Below are 23,015 nucleotides of genomic sequence, written 5' to 3' on the forward strand. Positions count from 1 at the left end.
AAGGCTGTTATTAAATGACAGATTGATTTACCTGACCAGAGACCTGAAGCTCTCTTCCTTGCAGAGCTGATCAGATGCTGCAGGAATCTTAGATGCACAAACAGGCAGCCCAACTCCTCATCACGTCTTCTCACTCGAGCTAGAAATAATGGTGAGTCATTCTGGGCAGGAGGGCAGACTCTGGGTCCTGGACGTGAGCTCTAGGACTGGGCTGGGCTGGAGGGGCGGTGAGGTGCCTGGCCAGGGGCATGCGGGACTTGAAGACAGCCGAGCATGGGCCTGGAGCCTTTTGAAGGAGAGGCAAGATGCAAAGCTCAGCAAAAGCTGGAGTCCTGGCTGTCCTCAGGAGGTGTGACGTTGCCTGGAAAAAAAAACAGCAGCAAGGTGGAACCAGGGCATTTGAACCAGCTGGTGCCAAGATTTAGGAGGGTCTGGCAGCTTCCCTCATGGGAGGTGACAGGCCCCCATGCCCACCCTCCATTCTGATGCCAGGCCTGAGGACTATCTCTCAGCCTCTCTGCCTCTTCTGGGCAGGCTTCCCATCAGCTTGAGGCACTTTCTCCCAGGGAGCAAGACTCGGGCTTAGCTGGGCCTGCCTTCTCCAGGGGCCTCTCTGGGTTGATTCAGGTCCCTAGTCCCCAGCTGCTCTCAGCAAGGACTCTGGAAGAAGCACTCCTACCCCCACATGTCAGGACACAGCAGCTCCCAAGAGGAGGGCTTAGCTCACTGCAGCCTGTCTACAAGCTCTGACCTCAGCCAGTCCTGGAAAAGAAGCACCCCACCCCCCAGCACACACAGACTCCTTCAGAGCGCATCTAGGGAGACCCCACACAACAAAGTCGCCACTGTACGAAAGCTGGATGAACTTACTCTCCCTCCGGGATCCCTGGGCCGCAGGCCTCCCTCTGAGCCGGGTGGCATTTGAGCTGGGCAGGCGCTCGACCACTGATTTCTCCCCCAAGAGAAAATCCCTCACATCTCCTCGGCAGGGAGCACAGAACAAACGCTCAGCCTGCCTAGCTGCGAGGCGGCTTGGCAGCAGCGAGAGGGGGAGCCTGGAGGAAGCCGGCTTCCGGACTGGCCCCCTGCCGACCCAATCCCGCCGGCCCCAGGGCGGGGAGGGGTCTGGGCCCTCTCCCCATCGCCCCGGGCTCCGGCCGGGATTCCGGCCGGCGCGCTCAACGCTCGCCTCCGCGCAGAGGACCAGACCCTCCCGCTGGCCGTGGCCGCTAGCGCCACCTTAACCCCCTCCTGCCCGCGCGGTCGGCTCCTGCTGCGGGGCCCGAGCGCAGCTCTGCTAAGCCCCGGGGGTCCAGCCGAGGGACCGCCGAGTCTCAGTCTCCACCCCAAAATCCCGGAACCTGATCTCTGGGGGTGGGGAGTAGCCTGCGCCAGGCTGCTGCCCCAGATCTCAGCTTCCTTTTAAGCGCGGGGGCTCGGCGGCAGCCCACGGCCCCAGCAAAGGGGAAAGCCCTCTCTGCAGCAAAGCCGTTTGTTATTCTGTGCCGAAGAGGCGAATGCAGCCAGGCCGTCCCAAGTGGTTCTGGTCCTACCAACCCGCGCTATTTACCAGACATGGTTATGCTGCCAGCTGCACTTCCCACCACCCACCAGCTCCTCTCCGTGCCCTCCGCCCCGCGCCACGCAAACCCCAGAGGGTCCCAAGCCCATTCTGTGCACTCTTCTTGAGCAGGGTGCAAGTTCCCCTTGATCTCCCCGGTCTGGCACCTGCCGAGCAGACGGCAGTGGTCGGCAAGGGCTTGCCTCCGCGGACTCAGCCCGAGCCTGCTGCGCTGCAGGCTGCGCCGCCGGGTGCCCCGCAGCCCCTCCGGGCGCCGCAGCCGGGCAGGGAAGGCAGCACGCGCCGCGCAACGCCCCGACACGGATTTACCCTTCCGGATGGGCACTGGGGCCTCCATGTTCCTGGGTTACGGCCAGCGCCGGCAGAACCCCGGCAGCGGGCGGCGGCGGGCGGCGGCGGAGTGCGGGCGGCCAGCCGGGAGCCGGCTCTGCAGTCCCGCGGGCGGCGCGTACGGAGCTCCCGACCGCCGCCCGCAGCGGCACCGCGCCACGCAGCGCCGCACCTGGCTCGACGGCGAACTCGAATTAAAGGGGCCGGCGGGGGCCGGGGCCGGAGCCGGGGCGGCAAGCTGCCCGCTGCCGCCACCGAACTTGTCACCTCGTTGGGCCCCCGGGCCTCGGCCCCCGCCCCGCGAGGAAAACATTCTTTGGCGGAGCCCGGCTTACTAACCAGAACCTCCGGGAGAGCTCAGCTGGGTGCTGCCGGGCCGGGGAGATGGGGGAGGGCAGAAGTTGAGGGGCGCTGGTGAGAGGCTCCTGCCAACGTAATCAAGTAGGCAAGGAGGAGATAATCAATAGCAGCTATCCCAGGTCCACGGCGGGATCCAGCCCTGCGGGGGAGACGTGTTGCTATTATTGTGGTGCCGCCAGACAGGATCTGCAGACCCCTTTCTTGCCTTTTCTCCCGCCAGCGCGACCCCTTCTCCAGATCGGCTTCCCACCTCCCTGTTACCCAGCAAAGATTTGGCTTCGCAGGGAAATGCAGCAGGTGCGGTCCGCAGTGTGGCAGAACTCTTCTGCTGTGTTCTCCCCCACCGAGAGGAGCCGCAGGAACAGGCAGCACTGCAGGGCTGGCCCTCTCCACTCCCCGACTCCCTCCCCCAGGGCCCGGGCAGGGAAGGCTGGGGGACACGCCGCTGCCCTTGGGAATGGTCAGCTACTCACACAACGGGCCCTCTGGCAGAACTTGCAAAGCCAGCTGGCCCACAAGGCTCTGAACTTAGGAGTGCAGCTTACAGCACCCTAGGTGGGCAGACGAGGATGCCCTTTGCTTTCGGGAAATGTGTGTGGGAGGCCCAGCCTGCTTTCTGCCTAGATAGGGCATCCGAGAAGGTCCAGGGTGCTTTTGGGAGGCACACGACAGCCTCAAGCCCCTGCTAGTTCTGTTCTCCAGGTCCCTGTCAGGGTCACCTAGACAGGTGTGCCAAACAGTGGTGGTTCCTTCAGATAAGACTGCGGTAGACACGGAGCTCTGGATTCAGAGGGGCTCTAGCACCAGGAAGTCCCCGCTGGGCCCTCCCCCCGACCCTCCCGTCAGGAAACCCTCCTCTCTATGCCTGTACCTCGTGGGGAGAGCCCTGAAAGCCCATGAGGCGGGACTCCGGATTCTGGCGTTTCATCGTGGTAGTCTGTGAGGTGTGGTTGAAGACTGGGAGGCTGCCTAGAGCTGCAGGGAGTGGTCTGGGAGGGCAGTGACCTCCGTGAGCCCGAAGGATGACAGATGACTATAGAGAAGGGCTGGTATGGTTTAGAGCACCTTGAACCTGGCCTGTGAGTGTCCCAGTCAGTGAACGGCTTGGGTGTTTTGGAGGCAGTCAGATGGAAACATAAATCCCTAACAGTTACTAGATAAGTTATTTCACTTCTCTGGGCACCAGTGTCCTCCTCTGAAAAATCAGGATGCCCCTAAGGGTGTGGTGAGGTTATAATTGTTGAATGAGTTTAGCATCCAGCAGACACTGACTACATGACGATTTCGCTGCTCTGCTTCCTTGTGAAACTCTCCTCGTAGCTCTCAGCTTCCAGCTTAGCTCTGGGGTGTTTCTCCAGGCTCCCAATCACCAGGTCCTTGTTGCCCCATTCCCTCTGCTTCCCAGATTGCCCCACCCTTTACTTTCCCTGAGATCCCACCATTCCCACCCCTCTACCAAATTGACCTCCAGTTCCCTTCCCTATATACTCCTTCTGAAAGCTTCCCCTGACCAGCACCAAGGGGCTCTGTTTCTCCTACTTGGCACACTGGGTTCTCATGTCATTTAAAGTCAGATAATCCTGTGTGGCCCAAGTCAGATACTCTATGCATCTGATCATATGTATACATTTCCTTTGCCTTCCTTCTTGAAAACAGAAGCTGTGGACAGAGAAAAGCCCTTGAAGGAAAATCAATCATCATAATTGGTGACATGGGCTTACCATGTGTCAGACCCTGTGCTAAGCACTTCTAACCCAGGGCAACATTTAATTCTCACAGCCCTAGAAGTTAGTGTATACATTAGTACCATTTCATTGGAAAGGAAATGGAGGCAGTGAGAGGTGAAATCACCTGCCCGAGGTTAATAAGTGGTGACTCTAGGACTGGAATTAGGTCTTTGTGATTCCAGGACATGTGCCCTTAGCCCCCATACCACACTGTGCAGGTGGAATGAGCAGCTCTTGAATTTCATTTCCCTCTTTGAGATCTTCCTCTGACCTCTGCTTCTATTTTGTGACTTGGCCTCAGGGGTATGTTGTCCTGTCTCTATCCTTTAAACTTACATGTGAACAACAACAAAAAAAGAAATTAACTAAAGAAGGAAAAAAAAAAAAAAGAACCATCATAACAATTGTTTAGGCACATTTCAGGGCTTCTGCCCTGAAAAGTATCTGTCAGTACCTTGGTTTGGCAGTGCTGTATAGGAAAAGAACACAGGCCCTATTCCCAGCACTGACGCTTGCTAGCTGGATGAACTTGAGCAAGTTACTGACACTCTCTGAGCCTCTTACTGTTTGTTTCCTAGTTGGTCGAATGGGAGAGCAAAGCTACTTTACAGGGTAGTAAGGACAAAATTAGCTATAAAGAATGGACAGCCAGCTAACTTAACTGAGCCCCCTTTCCAGTTCTATGGTGGGCTCCATTTCTTATTTTTGGCCACACAATAGCAGCCAGAGTGTCCTTTGATCCTTTCCCTGGGTGAAAATCCCCAAAGACCACTCCCTTCCCTTTGGTTTGGTTTCTTGCTTGAGAGCCAGGCCCTGTCTTCAGCAGAGGGAAGGGCTGTGGTGGCTGTCACAGTGAGTGACTGGTGACTACAGTCATCTAAAAGAAGAGTTTATGACTGTGTATGCATACACACCCACACCCACACAGAGGGACTGGAGGGAGAATCTCTTAGTTCTTCCCATTTGTGAATCTTCTAAGGTGTCACTCCCAGGGAATCAGCTCCCCTTCCTGGCATGACTGCTGCCTCTGCTTGATGCTCCCCACCAGCCCACCCACCCATGTGCTGGCACAGTCCCCACTCACTCACAGATAGGCAGGGCAGGAGGACACTGGGCTGACAGCCCTCCAGATATCATTTGATTTAATCCTTGCAACCAGCCAGTGGGAAAGATATCATTGTCTCTATTTTACAGATGAAGATACTGAAGCTCAGAGAAGACCAGGGTAATTTAGCTGGCTAGTAGTGAGGCTGGAACAGAACTCAAGATTGTGGACTTTATAAGTCACCATGCCATTCTACTGCCCACTTTTACTGTTAGCTCAGTGCCAGGCCTCTGGGCTCAATTTCTGGTCTCAGGAACAGAGATTCCCCAGGGGTCATCTCTCCTGGAGGCAAGCCGACCTCACAGGCAATCTGGTTTAGAAGGGAGTTTGTGCTGGTGATTAACTGTTCATACCTTAACTGAGGGACTTGAGGCAGTGGTGGTGCAAGAGTCAGGACCCAAAGGCTCCCAAAGGGGAGGACAAGGCAAGGCATCTGACCAGGGCTTCGGTCTGTGTGACCCAAGCTCACTCACTTGACCTTTCTGTGTAGCAGTTTACTTATAAAATAGGTAGGACACTAGGCCCCCCTACCCCCTTGCTTCATAGGGCTTAAAGACAGAATGAGGAAGGAAGGAAGGAAGGAAGGAAGGAAGGAAGGAAGGAAGGAAGGAAGGAAGGAAAGGGACCTTCACTGTTAGTGTGTATTAACGTCTCATTGGTTAGACTACAGAGGATAATACCCATGCAGGTGCATGGAGAAGCAAGGCCTGGTCAGTGTGGAACAGGACTCTGTTAATGTCACTGTTGTTGCTGATGTCGTGGTTGCGCATCTGCCTGACGTTTGAGAACTTCCCTTGGAAGTGGCATGGGCCTCCACTCCAGCCCACTACTTACCTCCAAAGTCAAGGTCAGCCTCCTGCAGGAAGCTTCTCAGATTAACTTCAGCTGCCTCTAAGGGGCCCCTTCATGGAGGCCTGGGCCTTGGCTCCTGTCTTGAATGAGCTGCTACACACTCATCCCACTGCAATATTGGCTAAATAAAAGAATATGTTCTTTTATTACAGGGTGGCTCATGTCTATAATCCCAGTAACTTGGAAGGCTGAGGTGGGAGGATTGCTTGAGGCCAGGAATTCAATTTCAGCCTAGGCAACATAGGCAACATAAGGCTCCACCTCTAAAAAATTTTTTTTTAATTAGCTAGGCATAATAGCATGTCCCTGTAGTTCCATCTACTCAGGAGGCTGAGGTGAGAGAATCATTTGAGCCCAGGAATTTGAGGCTGCAGTGAGCCATGATTGTGCCACTGCACTCCAGCCTGGCAGAGAGAGCAAGATCCTGTCGTGAAAAAAAAAAAAAAAAAGGCTGGGTGTAGTGGTTCATGCCTGTAATTCTAACACTTTGGGAGGCTGAGGCAGGCGGATTGTTTGAGCCCAGGAATTTGAGACCAGCCTGGGCAACACGGTGAAACCCCATTTCTACAAAAAATACAAAAATTAGCCAGCACGGTGGTGCATGCCTGTAGACCCAACTACTCGGGAGGCTGAGGTAGGAGGATCAGCTGAGCCCCAGGGCGGTGGAGGTTGCAGTGAGCTGAGATTGCACCACTGCATGACAGCCTGGGTGACAGGGTGAGAACCTGTCTCAAATAAATAAATAAATAAACTAAAAGAACATGTTAAGGAATGGCTAATGAGGGTAGTCCCTCCCTCATGGTTTAGAGCTGCTGCTCTGGTTCAAGCAGTGTGCTGGTTGTCTTACCATGAGGCCCTCTGCTGCTAATACTCAAAGGCAGAATAGCAAAGTAGTGGAAGTACAGTCACGCGTCACTTAACGATGGAGATACATCCTGAGAAATGTGTCAGGTGATCTCATCGTTGTGCAAACGTAGAGTGTACTTACACAAACCTAGATAGTATAGCCTGCCACACACCCAGGCTGTATGGTAGAGCCTTTTGCCCTAGGCTACAAACCTGTACAGCATGTTACTGTGCTGAATAGTGTAGGTGATTGTAACACAGTGGTAACAACATTCACCCAGTTGCCCAAACCAGAAGCCTGGATGTCCTTATCAACTCTCTTCTTCCTCCTTCACCCGACACACTCCACATGCAGCCAATCACTTGGCCTTGGTGTCTGTTTGCTTCTCTCTGATTCCCTCTCCCTCCCCACGCCACCCTGGTTCAAGCCACCAGCAGGCACAGTCTGGGCCACTGCAACCCCTGTTGGTCCTGTTTTCAGACTTGTTCCCCTCTGGTCTCTTCTCCCCATAGTTGCTATAGAGACCCTGCTAAAGTGCAGGTAGGATCTATCACCTCTTCAACTCCTCATTGGCGCCCTATTGCTGGGATCAACCTGCATTTCCTAAAAAGCGAGAAAAGCCTTTCATGATCTGATGTTCCCCTGTCTTCCCTCTAAACCTCCATCCTGGAAGTCCACACTGGCATCACATTAAACTGCCTCGAAGGCTCTAACTGGCTTAAAACAGACAGGTCAGGTTAAGACTTGAAGTCAGACAGGCCTGGGGTGGAGCCCCTCCTCCGCTGCTTGCCATTCACATGAGCTTAGGTGTGGTGTTCTTCCTCTCTGAGTCTCAGGTTCCAATCTGTAAAATGGGATTAATAATGCCCAATGCTTGCTCTGAGAATTAAATGAGATAGTGTGCACAAGGTGTTTATCTCAGTAACTTCCAGGAAGGTGTCAAGAAACGTGAGCTTCCAGATGGCTCCAGGTGTTTCTGCTTTGACTCCAGCAGCCCCCTGGCCAGAATGCCCTGCCTTCCTCCTTCCCTGTCACTTCAGTGACTTCTCCTGACACTCAACTCATGTCACATCCTCCACGAAGCCTTTCTTAACCCTCTTCCTCGTCTCCACCCACCAACAATATGCTCCGGACACAGACCTGTCACACCAGGTCCTGAGGGGCCTGTGTCCATCCGCACGTGGTCTTCCACTAGGTGGAAGCACCCTGAGGGCAGGGCCATGTCTCTTCTGCCCTTGCATACTGGTGTCTGCTCCAGGCTGGGCACAGAGAAGCTGCCCTGGCAGTGTTTGTGAACCAGCAAACACCAGCAGATGCACGGCCTCTGTGGTGCCCACAGCTTAACTGCCTCTCCTTGCCTTTCAGCCCCTAGACTTGGTGTCCTTAGAGGGCCCTCACTTCTGAAGAAACTTGAGTTGCCACAGGGCCAGCCAGGGGCTATTTCTGACTCTTGCCCAAGAGGCTGAGAGGGGTCAAGAGGGAAGACCAGCCTTGCACCAGTCACTACTGCCAGGAGGAGGATGCACCAGGCAGCCCCTGTATCAGAGGATAGCAGGGAGGGAGGAGGGTTTCCCAGAGCTGGTGGCTCCCTCTCTATTTTATAGAGAGCTTAAGTATCTTGTTCAGGGTCACCCAGCCAGTCCAAGCAAGAGCCATGGTTTGAACTCAGGCACTGTGGCTCCAGAATTCATGCTCCTATCCATCCTGCTGTGCTGTTCTCATAGAGTGTTTGGGTATACTGTGGGCTGGACCTCGTCCTGTCCACTAGTCACTCTGTGCTTTAAGCTCTCCTAAGGACCCATGGTCTTCCAGCTTCTGCCCACATGTGCTTATTGCCTCCTACCAAGGGTCATTCCAACTTTGGACTGAGCTAACTTTTCAATTGCCTTTTGTGGACCTGGAATTATCCTTCTTGAAGCTTTCACTCAGGTGTCTCTAGTCCACCTGTGGCCACAAAGAGCAATTCTTCCTCCCCTCCCCTGCACCTTGCAGACATCAGCACTTTACAAAGTTGAAAACAGTGGCCAGGAGCTCCGTGGCTTCTCTTCTTTGAGGTCATTATTCCCAGGTCCTCAACTCTTCCTTATATGCTGTGGCTTGAGGTCTTGCACCACCCTGGCCATCCTCTGAAGTTTTCTAACTTCAAAGTGGGCCATGTATCAAAGCCTCCAGAGAAGAACACTTTGACCCTAGTGTGGCCCAGTTAGCACAGAAGTGCAGACAGTATCACTGCTTTTGCTTCATAAAAGTAGCCTAACACAGGTTGACTCCCTAGTGTCTGCGTTATGTGGCTGAATTAGCTGGGCCTGAAGGTTACTCTAAGCCCCACGTCCTTCTTCTCTCCCTTTTATGGCCTTTGGTCAATAGAGAAGAGGAATAGAACAGAAAAACAAGAAGCAAGTTGATATCATGGAAAGGCCCTTGGCCTGCCAGTTCCTGTCCCGACTCTATTACCAGGTGACCTGGTAAGTCACTTCCCCTCTTTGGGCCCCAGTTTCTTCATCTGTAAAATGGGAAAGCTGGGCTACTTCTTATTCTATGATTCGTTCTTCAACTTTACCTGGCTGAGGAAAGGGAGCCTTAAGCAGATGAATGCATATATCTCCCTTATCTCCACTGGTACCGTGGGTCCTCCTACTGTCACTATTTTGCTGAGAGGACATCAAGGCTCAGAGGTCATAGGACCTGCTCAAGGTCGCATGGCTCTAGTAAGTGGCAGAGCTGGGATTCCAGCCCAGACTTTGCTGATCCCTACATCAACAGTTCCCCCAACACATGTCACTGCCTGTTTAAAAGGGAGAAAGGACTTTCGAAGATGCCAAATCATTTTGAAAACGAATCCTGCAAACATTCCAAACAGTGCAAACCTGATGCTCAGTGCATCTTAATGATGTTCTCTGAGTCCAAGAAGGGTCATTACAAAGGGAACACAGGGAATCTTTGACTCTGAGGCCTTGCAGAAAGGGGCTGAAATTGTAGTGAGGAGTTTCCTGAAGTTCAACCTGAGGAAAATGACTGGCCCTATTGGAAGTCTGATGGCCTAAGGCACCCAAAGGCGACCTGTAAGAACACAGCAGGGCCTGCCTGCCACACACCACTTACCTAGGGCCTTACCTGAGTGCTAAGGAAGTAGAAATAGGGGCATGAAAGACTAGGTAGAAAACAGTTGGATCAAAAAATGTGTTTGCTGAATGGAGTAAACTCTTGCGTGGACAGGCAGTGGGGCTTGCCCTGGGAACTCAAATCTGAGGCTCTGGAGTGACTCAGCCTCTCTGGCTCAAGTATTTTTATTTTTATTTCAAACATACATATTTTCTGAATTTATTAAAAGAACAAAACACTCCGAACTCTCCTGCTATGAGGAGGTTGAAGTTGGTCACTAGAATGGGGCTATCAGAAAGATTTTCTTTGCCACCAGATGTTCCGCTCCTGATCTTCCTTAAAGGCGATCCCTTGGCACTACTTGTTAGTGTCAGCAACAGTGATGCTTTGGTGCTTCGATCGACCCAAGTCTTTGAAGCAGGGGAGGGAAAGGTAGAGGACTCAGGAGGTGGGTGAAGCATCCTGGCATTCCTGGTGTTGCAGAACCAACGTGTATCTGGAAGAGTACAGGGAAGATGACTTAGGAGTGGAAAAGAGCCTGGGGCACAAACGACAGCTAGGAGGAGGGACAGACGGTCAGGGGCGCTTGGGGTGGGGAACCTCTGTGGTTTCCTGTCCGTCTCACACTCGCGACCAGTAGTCTTGGGATGCTTGCTTGGCACCTGAAATTCTAGGATCATCCAACAGTGCCACCCAGTGGCCACATGGGTGCAGGGACGTGCCTAAGGAAGTGGAAACCAGATGGGAGGAGAAAAGAGCCTCACCAGCTCAGAAAAAGAGAAAACTGAGTTTCTTTCTGCCTGGAGGATGTGGTATAGGGCTCCCCGGGGGTCTTTGGACCTGGGCAGAGCCATGCTTTAAGGGTTCTGCATGCCCCAAAGGAATTCCTGTCTTCTCTGAACTCTGGCCATTAGAATCTGCTGGGTTAAACCAGGGATTCCGTAACCTGCAGATCCCCAAGTCAGCCTGGAAAGACGGGGCATCTGTAGCCCCTGGCCCAGGCTTCACTTCCTGAGATGATGAGGGGCTGGGAATGCAGCCCCACCCCCACCCCCACCACCCAGGTTCATCTAGTCAGGGTCAGGGGCTGTGGCAGTTGTCCAGTCAGCTCTGTGGGACAGCAGTGGAGAGGGTGGAAGTCAGAAGGTGGAGTGACTTCGTAGGGGGCTGCATACCACTTCCCTTCTCTTCCAGCTGCACCTCTCCGAAGTCCAGGAGCTTTCAGGAAATAAGAAAAAGTTCTTTCTTTAAGAAACACGGGACCCCAGAGTTAGATCATAAAGAAGCCAGCATGGTTCCTAAGGAAAAAACAACAGAGCCTGGGAACAAGGGTCTAACTGAAACTCTCCAGGCTATGTGAGAAGGATAATTCCTAACAGAGGCAGGTGCTATGTTCACTCCCATTCAACAGTTACAGAAACAAGCTTGGTGAGACTGAGTGGCTTGCCCATAGCCACATAGCCAGCAGCTGGGTGCAAAAGGCAGGAGCTGAGTCATGGTCTCTCCACTAGCCCCAGCTCTAAACCAGGCATCGAGCCAAGCACTGTGGGGGACACACAGAGCGTGGCACAGAGGAGGTGCTTGATAAATACTAGTTCCTTCCCTAGAAGGATGGATAAGGAAGCAGAATTGTCAACAATTGACTCTAACCCAAGGCAGAATGAATTGGCTTAAATTGAAGAATAAAGTACAAAAGCACGTAAGAAGAGGAAAGCCTTCACCAAGGATAGACATTGAGAGATGTCTTTACGGAGGAGCAGAATGTCCAAAGACCCCGAAAGAGGTATTGAAGTGAGGTTTGGGCATTCTGCATGGGCAATCTGCATGCCTCGCTGCCCGCTTCATTCATTCACTCCCTGGAGAAGGGCTCTCTGGAACAGCCTATCTCACACTGTGTGAGGAGGGATTTTGAGGATTTTGTTCTCTCCTGTACCCCCAGTTCCTGGAGCACTCTGGGAGCTCAATACATATTTGTGAGCTAAATACCCAAATGGGTGAGTGGATTCCAGGAAAAAGGCACAACAGGGACAGACCAGAGAAGCAGCCTCACCTGTGCCAGGGACTCTGGGCCAGATGGAGTGCCAGGAGTGAGCAGTGTGGGAGGACATGGTAAGATGAGAGGTCGATGGGGGAAGACTGAGAAAGGCCTTGAAGTCATGCTGAGGAGTTCAGGTTGTCCTGTAGGTGATAGGGAGCCATTGAGAGTTCTAAGTGGGAGAGACAGGATCCAATCTATGTTTCAGAAAGATAACTTGGGAAATGTAGAGTATAGTGGAAAGGATGGGTCTAAGAGCAGAGGCAGGAAATGGGTAAGGAGGAGGTTGCTTCCCCTCAGAGATGTCAAGGGTCTGGACTCAGGCCATTTGTTCAATAGGTGAACGGTAGAAGGGATGAAGGCAGTGATGAAGAGAAAAGCACCAAAAGGGAGACATTACAGGGGGTGTAGGATTCAGTGATCAGCAAGATGGGAGAGGGACAGAGAGTGTGGAGGGGCCTTCGCAGGGCTTCAGAGGGGTGGTGTGCGCAGTGCATGTGCACCTGTGTGTGTGCACTCATGCATGTGTCAAGGGATGGAGCTTACATGGTGGGCAGTTCTGGCATACATGGGGGTTTGTGGGGCTGCTCTGACGGGCCTGTTCCTTGTCAACAGGGCAGATGGCAATGCTGGCCTGATGCTCAGGAGAGAGGTAGAGGGTAGGGAATGGAGAGTTGAGAGTCATCATCATGGAGGGGTCATTGAAGCCAAGGGCGAGAATGAGATCCCCCAGGATGAGAATGTAGATGAAGTGAGAAGAGCAGAGAGGGCCTGGGTGCGGCGGCTCATGCCTGTAATCCCAGCATTTGGGGAGGCCAAAGCAGGAGGATTGCTTGAGGCCAGGAGTTTGAAACCAGCTTGTGCAACATAGTGAGACTCTGTCTCTACAAAAAATAATTTTAAAAAATTATCTGGGTATGATGGCACGCACCTGTAGTCCTAGCTACTTGGGAGCCTGAGGTGGGAGGATCACTTGAGTCCAAGAGTTCGAGGTTACAGTGAGCTATGATTGCGCCACTGAACTCTTGGCTGACATGTGAGTGACCTGTCAGTGTGTGAGAAAAGGAATTTTATCCTCTTTTAATTCCTCTCTGGAGAGTGGAGCCTAAAACCCTGACTGCCTCTGACCTTGCCATCCAGTTGGGGTGTGGCCCTGGAATATGACTGCCTTCTCTCCATTCTTTCCCTGTGGAATTGCTGCTCTGTGTGGGCTTCCTTTCCTTTCGGAGGTAGGATGGGGAGGCCTGGGTGGCCCTCAGATGAGAAAAAGACCCAGGAGAGCCACAAAAGGAACATAAGGAGAGGTTGGAGAGGGTAGAGAGCCCTGCTCAGGTGCACTGAACCTCATGACTTACAGTCTAATTGGCAGCTCAAACGTGGCAAATCCCAAACCAAATTCTTGCTTCCTTCCCATGCCCCCACACCTGAACCCCCATCCCTCTGAGTAGCACCACTCCTCCCTCATCCAGTTGCTCAGACCCAAACCCCGGGACACAGCCTTTGGCTAATCCAGCAGGGATTCCTGTGGCCTCTGCCTTCAAACCATCTTCTGAACCAGATGTCTTATCTCCTCCGGCAGGCGAAGCAAACCTGGCCCCAGATGCTCTCCTCTCACCTGGGCTCCTCACAGGCCTCCCTGTTCCTATTCATGCCCTCGCAGAAGCCAGAGTGATTTTATAAACAACATAAATCGAGTTGTTTTATGCCTTTGTTCAAAGTCCAATAGTTGTTCACTGCTCTCAGAACTAAGCCTGAAGTCCTATGGCCCAGAAGGCTCTGTACCGTCTGTCCCCTGGACACCTTTCTGATTTCATTTCCAACCACCCCCTGCAGCTGCCTCTTTGCTGGTCTCCACACCCAGAGAATGCATCCCTGTGGCCTGGCTGTCCCCACTCCCTGGGAGACTCTACCCCCAAACATGCTCATAACTTGCTCCCTTCCTTTATGGGGCCTCTGCTTACACATTACTTCCTAGGAGATGCCTGGCACACATTGGGAAAACGAATGAATGCATGTATGATAATACCGGTTTTAACCTTGTGCCTGGCACATAGGAAGCTCTTACAAGCCCTCTTCTCTCGGCTATGAAATCTGCTCCCACTCCCAAGGGTATGGCTGGTTCTTTGTAAAGGAGGCCCCACCTACACATACAAGGTGGAAATCAGCTCTGCAGAAAAGACAGACGCACGAGTTGCCACTGGCCGCCAGAGGGCGCCGCATGCAGCGACATCTGCGCACTGCGGCTCGGGCGGCGATGCAGCAATCTGGGAGGGCTGCAGCCGTCAACGCCCACGCAACAGGGAGAGACTGGGACTGGACAGCCGCAGGCAGGGCTTCTTAACCAGCCGCGCCTGGCTCCCTGCACATCCCGTATCCCGGGTCCTAAGGGCTCTTAAATAAAAGGTCAGGGGAGATTTTGAGGGTTTGGTTTTTTTCGCCACCTATTTGTTAAGCCCTTAAACCCCAGCACTTTCAGTCACCTGAGGTCACATCTCTGACAACACCTCCCCTTCCGCATTCTAAAAACACAAAACCCAGAAACAAAAGCTTTAGTGTGGTTAAGTAACATACACTCTCTGCCTGACAAACCCCTCAGCCCTCCCCTGGACAGCTCCCAGTCTCTCCAAGCCGACTTAATGTCCTAGGAGACCACCTCTCCCTGTTCACGTGCCCTGTAGCAAATGCTGCTGTGAACTGCGATTGTGTGAGCTTCCTGAGAGCAGGTTAATGAGAGAGAGAGAGAGAGAGAGAGAGAGAGAAATTTGGTGGGTATGCAGGGCAAGGAGGCTCCTATTAGACTTCTCAGCCCCCAGACCAAATTGGATATCCCTAACATACCCCAGTCCTCACACATCCAGGCCTCTCCTTTCAGACCCTCTCTTCTCCTTTCCCTCTGTGTGAACCATGTCAGGCAGGTTAGCCTTGGAGGCTGTCAGTGTGGACAGTGTCTTAGAGATCCCCTCATTGTTCTTGGGTGCACCCGGCAAACACAGGTTCCAGGAACTCACTGATCACCGCCCCATCCACAGCCCAGGTCCTCCTGTTGTTTTGTGGTCTACTGTGATTGGTGGGAACGTCTGCCCACCATAGCCAGCAAACTCTGTCTCCTAGGCATGGCTGCCCATCGTCTCACCTGTCTTTCCCATTGCGCCTTCTCAGAGGTGAAGGGTGTGCTGCTAAGAACCTCACTTGGCAGAAGGCCAGAGAGGAGGGCTGGGCAGGGCAGGGTAGGGCATGAACAGTGAGCTGTTGGTCTAGGCAGGGCATGAATGAATGGTGAGCTGTTGGCCTAACCAACAGATGGTCTGAGGTGAGGATGCAGGGTGGAGCGAGGGCTAGGGTCAAGGTAGCATTTGAAGTGGGTAAAGTCGGTCTCCTAGGTGCTCCTGTCTTCCACATAGCTCCTGAGTTTTGTTCATTAGCACTGAAAGCTCCTTTTAAAATATCTTCCCCACACACTCCCAGGAGCCCCGTGTGTTGGATCATATTGCCTGCAAAACAAACTGCTCTTATTATATAATGATGAGTGAGTGCGTCTATCCACCGTTAACAACCTGAACATTTGTAACAACTAACATAGCTTCTGGCTGGTGCGAGAAGCTGTGGACTGCCTCACTCTCACTAAAGTGTGAGAATTCAGTCCCAAGTAGAGTCACTTGACATTCTGTTTTGCCTGGGCAGGCTTGTCACATGTAATAGTGTGACTTTCTCTCAGGCTTCTTGAAATTCTAAAATAACTGAAGCGCCTCCATATGACCCTCTTGGACAAGCAATCTCTGGGGATTCCTGGGTGCGGATACTGGCTTTGGTGTCTGACTTGCTCTGTCCTGCAGAGTCCCACTCCTTGTTTTCTGGGTGGGTAAGTGTTCATTAGCTAATTTTTTTAATGGTTTCCATAAAAAATGGATTAGTGAGCTAATTTTAACCATAGCTTCACATGGCATAATGCGTTAGCCCAATAAAATACATAAAATTGTATATACAGCCTGATTATAACTTCATTAAAAAGCAACAACAAGGGGTAGGATTTCTAGCCATGGCAGAGTGAAGATAAAATTATATGGTTATATTAGAAAAGAAGATCTTACATCAATGACCTCGTTTCCAACTTAAGAAACTAGAAAAAGGAGAGCAAGTGAAACCCAAAATGAGCAGAAGGAAGGAAATAATAAAGATTAGAATGGAAATTGATAAAACCGAGAACAATAGATAAAATCAATGAAATCAAAACTGGTACTTTAAGAAGATTAATAAAATAGATAAGTATCTAGCCAGTCTAACCAGAAAAAAAGAAAAATAACCAATATCAGAAATGAGAGAGATGACATTACTGTTAATTCTACGGACCTCAAAAGGACAACGAGGGAAATTCTAAACAACTTTATGCCAATAAATTGGACAACTTAGTTGGAATGGAGAAATTCCGTGAGAGACATAAACTACCAAACCTCACACAAAGGAAACAAATAACCCAGTACCCCATAGTTATTTAAAAAATAAATACGTAGTTTAAAACCTGCTTAGTTTTAACTAATTTTCTTAGTCAAAAACAAAGAAAATTCCAGGTTCAGATGCTAAACTGACTAATGCTACCAAATGTTTAAGGAAGAAATAATTCTACACAAATTCTTTTAGAAAATGGAAAAGATAATACTTTTCAATCCATTATGTGAGGCTGGCATTACACTTATACCGAAACCAGAGAAAAACATCACCAGTAAAGAAAACTACAATATGCTTCATGAACATAGACGTACAAACCGAATAAAAACGTATGAAATCAAATACAAAATAATAAGAAAAGAATAATACATCATGACCAAATGGAGTTTATCATAGAAATTCAAGGTTGGTTTAACTTTAAGAAATCAATGTAATTCACTATATGAAAAATATAAAAAAGCAAAACCACATGATCATCTTAATAGACAGAGAAAAATGTTTGACAATATTCAATATTCACTTGTGATAACATCTTTCAGCAAACTAGGAATAAAGGGAGTTTTTTTGACCTAATAAAATGCATCTATAAAAAACCTGTAGCTAACATTATATTTAATGATGAACGACGGAATGCTTTCCTTCTAACATCAAGAAGACAAGGATTTCTGCTTTCACCATTTCTATTTAAGATTCTATTGGAGCTTGTACCCAGTACAATAAGGTAAGGAAAAGAAATAAGTGGCATCTAGATTGGAAAGGAAGAAGCAAAATTTTCTTTATTCACAGGTGGCATGGTTATTTATGTAGAAAATCCAACGGAATCTACCAAAAGAGCTGCTAGAATTCATAAAGTGAGTTTAGAAAGATGTCAGAATACAAGATCAATGTACAAAAATCAATCATTTTTCTAAATACTAACAACAAACAATTATAAATTGAGATTTAAAAACCCCATTTACAATAGCATTAAAATATAAAATACTTAGGGACAAATCTGAGAAAGGATTTGAAAGACCTATACACTGAAAATTCTGAAACATTAATGGTAGAAATGAAAGACCTAAATAATTGGAAAAATAGACTGCATTCCAAGGTCAGAAGATAATATTGTCAAGACATTGCTTCTTCTCAAATCAATCAACATATTCAATAGAATCTCAATAAAAATGTTGGCAGAATTTTTAACAGAAATTGACAAATTGAGCGATACATCACTGCAAAGAACCTAGAATAACCAAAGCAATTTTGAGAAAGAACAAGGTTAGAGGGCTCAAACTATGTAATTTCAAGACTTACTACAAGGCTGCAGTAATAAAAACAATGTGGTATTGGTGTCCAGATAGACAAATAGATCAATGGAGTAGTAAAGAAAGTCCAGAAATTGATTCACACATATACGGACAATTGATTTTTGATAAAGATGCAAAGGTAGAAAGAAGTCTTTCAACAAATAGCGCTGGAACAACTGAACAGCTATATGCAACACGAACACATGTATATAGACCTTTTCCTAATGTAATAAACAAAAATCAGCTCAAAATGGATCATTAGACCTAACCGAAAGAGCTAAAACCGTATAATTTCTAGAAAAAACAGAAAATGTTTTGACCTTGTGACCTTCGGTTACTCAAAGATTTCTTAGATATGACGCTAAAGAAGCATGATGTATAAAAGAACAAATTGATAAATTAAACCTCACTGAATTAAAAACGTTTGCATTTCAAAGCCACCATTAAGAAAATGAAAACAAAGATCCAAGCTAGGAAAACATATTAGCAAATCCTACAAAAAATTATTTTTTGTAGAGACAAGGTCTCACCATGTTGCACAAGCTGGTTTCAAACTCCTGGCCTCAAGCAATCCTCCTGCTTTGGCCTCCCAAAATGCTGCGATTACAGGCATGAGCCACCACACCTGGCCCCTCTCTGCTCTTCTCACTCCGTCTAACAAGGAACTCACATGCAGAATATATGAAGAATTTCTATAACTCAGTAAAAAACAAAAACAAATTTAAAAATGGGCAAGATAATTGAATAGATATTTCACCAAAGAACATATACTAATGGATAATAAGCACATGAAAAGATATTCCCATCATTAGTCATTATGAAATACAAATTAAAAGCACAATGATCAGAATAGTGAAGCCAAAAAAGAAAAAGAGAAGGACAAGAAGAGATCACAACACACTACAAAACTGTAATATAAAAGACTGAGGATAACATCTGTTGGTGAGAATAGGGAGAAATTGAAACACTCATTCATTGTTGGTGAAAATGTAAAATGGTTAATCTACTTTGGTAAATAATTTGTAGTTTCTTTACAAAGTTAAGCATATACCTACTATATTAGCAATTTATTTATAGGTATCCATCCAAGAGAAATAAAAATATATGTCCACACAAAGACTTATATGAGAGTACTTATAGCAGGAATAGTCAATATAGCTAGAAACAGAAAGGAATCCAAATGTCCACCAACTGCTGGATTAACACAATGTGCTATATCCATACAATGGAATGCTATTCAGCAATAAAAAAGAAATAGACTACTGGTATATGCTATAACATGGATGCAACTCAAACATGCTAGGTGAAAGAAGACAGACATAAGAAACACATATCATATGACTCCACTCCTGTGAAATTTCCAGAAATGGCACATCTATAGAGAAATAAAGCAGAACAGTGGTAGCCTGGGGCTTGGGGCGGGAGTAGGGATTGACTGAAAACTGACAGGAGTGAACTTTTGGGGGTGATGGATATATACATCTATAAATTTACCAAAACATTAATACTTAGTCTAAAAATGAATGCATTTTATAGTGTATAAGTTATACCTTGATAAAGCTGTTAAAACTACACAATAACAACAACTACTACACATGCCGGGAAAAATGATGGGAAAAATGTGCCAACATACCAAAAATGGTTATGTTGAGATTGTGTTGCGAGTGGATTTTTTTCTATATTTCTTACATTTTCAATAATCTGCACTACATTTATCATGAAAAATATAATAATTTAAACAAAAGTGAATTCAGGACTATTTTGTAAGACCATAAATAGTGGCAAGTCTTGGAGATGGAGATTGATATCGGTGAAAAGTCTGATTGGAAAGGCATTCTTATTTTGAAGGTTCTTTGTAGGTCCTACAGCCATTTAGAAGTAATAAAATCAATAAGGCTGGGGCTGCCAATAAAAAAACCTTGGCATCATCCTGACTTCTTCCTCCTTCATTTTTAAGACTTCATCTCCAAGTCTTGGCAATTCTTCCTTTAGAGTAGGGATACTTCGGTTTCTTTCTACCCATTCTGGCCACACAGCCCTCACTCAGCCCTTGGCCCACTGCAGAAGCATTCTAACAGGTCTGCTACCTTCAGTCAGCTTCCCCTTCAATCTTCCCAGAGCAATGTAAATACATTATTTGTAATGGGTAGGGAAATGCCCCACTACTTATTCCGTACTGTAAAACCTCAATAATCAGAAGAGTGTGGTGGTCCCAGTACATGAATATACAGACCAATGGAATTGAATGGGAAGGTCAGACATAGCCTGAGTACATATATAAATTTGTATATATAAAGGTGACATTTCATATAACAGTGAGAGTAGGGATGGCTTTTTAATAAATGGTATAATGACTACTGAGTAGCCATCCCACCCCCTCCACCAGTATAAAGTCTAAATAGACTGAATATTCAAATGTAAAAGTAAAATTCTATTACTGGAGAAATCTCAGGGAAATAGTTTCTAATCATAAAGAATATCTGTCAATATATGACTCACAAAACTAAAGCTATACAATAAAAAATTGATAAATTCAGTTACAACAACAACAAAACTTTTGCACGGTAAAAAATATGGTAAGACAATTCAAAGAAAAATGATAAAGTGGGAAAAATATCTGTAACTCATTATCCAGACAAATGGCTAATCTCCTTCATATATAAAGAGCTGAAAGAAGTCAATAAGATATAAGGTAAGCAATACAATAGAAGAGTGGGAAATGGCAATGAACAATCAGTCCACAGACAAAGAAGTGCATGTGCTCCTTAATATGTGAAAAGATACACTCCTTCACTCATAATTAACAGAAATACATATTAAGGCTACACTGAGACATCATATTTTTTGACCTATTGATTTGGCAAAAATTCAAAAGTTTAATCATATATTTATTTTCTGTGCTCTCAAGAAACAAGCCCTCTCATTCATATATTGTTGGTGGCAGTGTTAATTGGTTCAGCCCCATGGAGGCCAATTTGGCAACAGTTTTCAAAACTACAAATACATTTACCCTTTGACCCAGAAATCACATTTCCGGGAATTTATTCTATGAATACACCTGAGTATATTAAAATGACATATACACAAGGTCATTCATTGCTGCGTGATCTGTAATAGTAAAAGACTGGAAACAGCCCAAGTGTCTATCACTAGGGGACTGGTAAAATAAACTGTGTTATAGCCATACATGGAATACTATGCTACTATAAAAATGAAGCAGAAGTATTTCTATGTTTTGATACAGAAAAAAGCTCTGGATATATTATAAAGTGAAAAAAAGCAAGATAAAGCAGTGTATTTAGTATGCTACTTTTGAGTACAAAAATCAGAGGAAGGGAAAGATATATTTGTATTTGTTCATATCTGCACAAAAAATACTAGAATGATACACAGGAAATGAATCTCGGTGGTTATCTACAGGGATTATGGAACGGAGTGGACAGGGCAGAGTGAGAATGAGACATCTCAGTGTGTATCTTTTATAATTTATTATTTTGGTTTTTTGATTTATGTGAAATATTACTATTCAAAACAAAAAGTAAAAATCTCTTAAAGTTCACTATTAAAGCATGTTAGAAAACATATATACACAACCATGTTGAAATGTTGTTGCCACAGTCCATACAATCAAGTATAAACTCCTACACCTGTCCTCAAGAGTCTCAATTTCCCAGCTTTATCTCAGCCCTCACCTCTACACAAGCCTCAGGCACCAGCCAGACCAGACTGGTTCTGGTTCCGTGAGAACATCATGTGCTCTGGGACCTGAGTCTTTGTTTTTTCCACCTTCCTGCATGGAATTCCCACCCCTACCAGTTAATAACTTTCAAGGCCCTCTTCCTGCATCTCCAGTGAAGTCTTAGTATAAGAAGAATGTGATGATGATGATGATGATGATGATGATGATGACACCACTGTTTACGGGGCACCTATTTTGCTAGGCATTGCACTAAGTGCTTTATTGCATCTCATTTAATCTTACCATCAACCATGTGAAGGAGGAATTGCTATCTCTGTTTCACACACACAGGAAACTGAAAACAGAAGAGGTAAAACCAGACATGGTGCAGCACCACAACCCAAACCTTCGTGTCTGGAGTCAGACACGCTTGGCCTAGACTCCCAACTCAGCTCCTTTCTGGCTCGGTAACCTTGGAAAGTGACATAATCTATGGAAGCTTTAAGTTAATCATCAGTAAGTGGGAATAATTAAAATGCTTATTTCATAGAGTTGTTCAGGATTAATGAAATGCTGGAAAGAAAACACTCAGCACACCGCTTGGCACATAGTAAGTGTTCAATTATTGGCTAGTCACAAAGTCCTTATAGTGCCAGATTTTATCCACTGCCCATGTTGAAGTCTCCCTCCCTTGAAGTGTGAAGTCCTAACCACCCAAGCCTCTTGTTTATATGGACAACACCATGCCAGCCAATGCTATGTTCTCTTTCTCTATCTCCATTTGTCTTTATTTCATCAGTTAGATCATAACGGTTTCCAGGGCTAGGACTAGCTCCTGGGTTTCTCTCTGTGCTCCCTCATTGGACCCAGCACTTAGTAGACGCTCAATAAATGTTTATTGATTTTGTCTGAAGAAAGTGGGTAGGAAAGGAAAACAAAAAGGAAGAAGGAATCTAAAATAAAACAAGAGACATTTAGGGACTAACATAATTATAAAAAATGTTAATACAACCCTTGAGCCCAGAAGTTCGAGATTGCAGTGAGCCACGATCCCACCACTGCACTCTAGCCTGGAAAAACAGTGAGACCCTGTCTCAAAAAAAAAAAAAAAAAAAAGGCCATGATTGATGGGGAGAAAGTGAAGAGGGAGAAACTCCTATAAGGTGGACAGGAAGTGAAATAGCAAGAATAGGAAGTGGGAAAAGAGGGTACTGAAAGTAGTGCAATGCAATGAGGGAAACATATTTAGAGGGACTACTCTTGGGCAACACTGAATTTCCTCATTTCTTGAATTCACTAAGATATGGATGATTAAAAGGCCACCGCTAACTCCCAAGTTAGTCTTATTGTTTGGAGATGATGGTGATGGTTGAAGGGCTTTTAACTGATCACAAGTTGTTCTTGTGCCCTGATGGGGGAAAAGACAGTATGTAGCCCCGAGCATTAGTGGGCCTGGGTACTGTAAAGGCCAGGAAGCAGTTCTCCATTCTGTCCTCCACACTGGGTATGTCTTGATTGGGAGTTTGCAACTAGTTTTGATCCATGGACTTTATAAAAAGAGGGAGCAGTGGGAGAGTCTAGCAAAGTGGGTGGAGAATGAAATGCTCTCCCCTTCGCCCTCTGAAACCCCATTCATCTTGTTAGGTTCACTGTGAAGAAGCCTC

General features: G+C 47.4%; 1 protein-coding gene across 8 annotated transcripts in view; it reads right to left on the reverse strand.

Moving 5' to 3' along the window:
• The window catches only part of KCNA2 (potassium voltage-gated channel subfamily A member 2), a 64,056-nt gene that overhangs the window by 37,824 nt on the left and 3,217 nt on the right, over positions 1-23,015 (reverse strand). Inside the window, exons 1-3 of one of the 8 annotated variants that reach the window (XM_063624596.1) lie at positions 2,534-2,580; positions 2,252-2,411; positions 32-361 (exon numbers count right to left, since the gene is read on the reverse strand). The gene's annotated coding sequence lies outside the window, so the exon portion shown is untranslated. Of the gene's footprint in view, positions 1-31; positions 362-870; positions 1,186-1,728; positions 1,847-1,891; positions 2,012-2,251; positions 2,581-23,015 lie in introns of those variants that run through there. The other 7 variants (XR_010117379.1, XM_063624595.1, XM_063624594.1 and 4 more) reach the window with 7 other exon arrangements.

The sequence above is a fragment of the Symphalangus syndactylus genome, chromosome 12 (genome assembly GCF_028878055.3).
Source record: "Symphalangus syndactylus isolate Jambi chromosome 12, NHGRI_mSymSyn1-v2.1_pri, whole genome shotgun sequence".
NCBI classification, from domain to species: Eukaryota; Metazoa; Chordata; class Mammalia; order Primates; family Hylobatidae; genus Symphalangus; species Symphalangus syndactylus.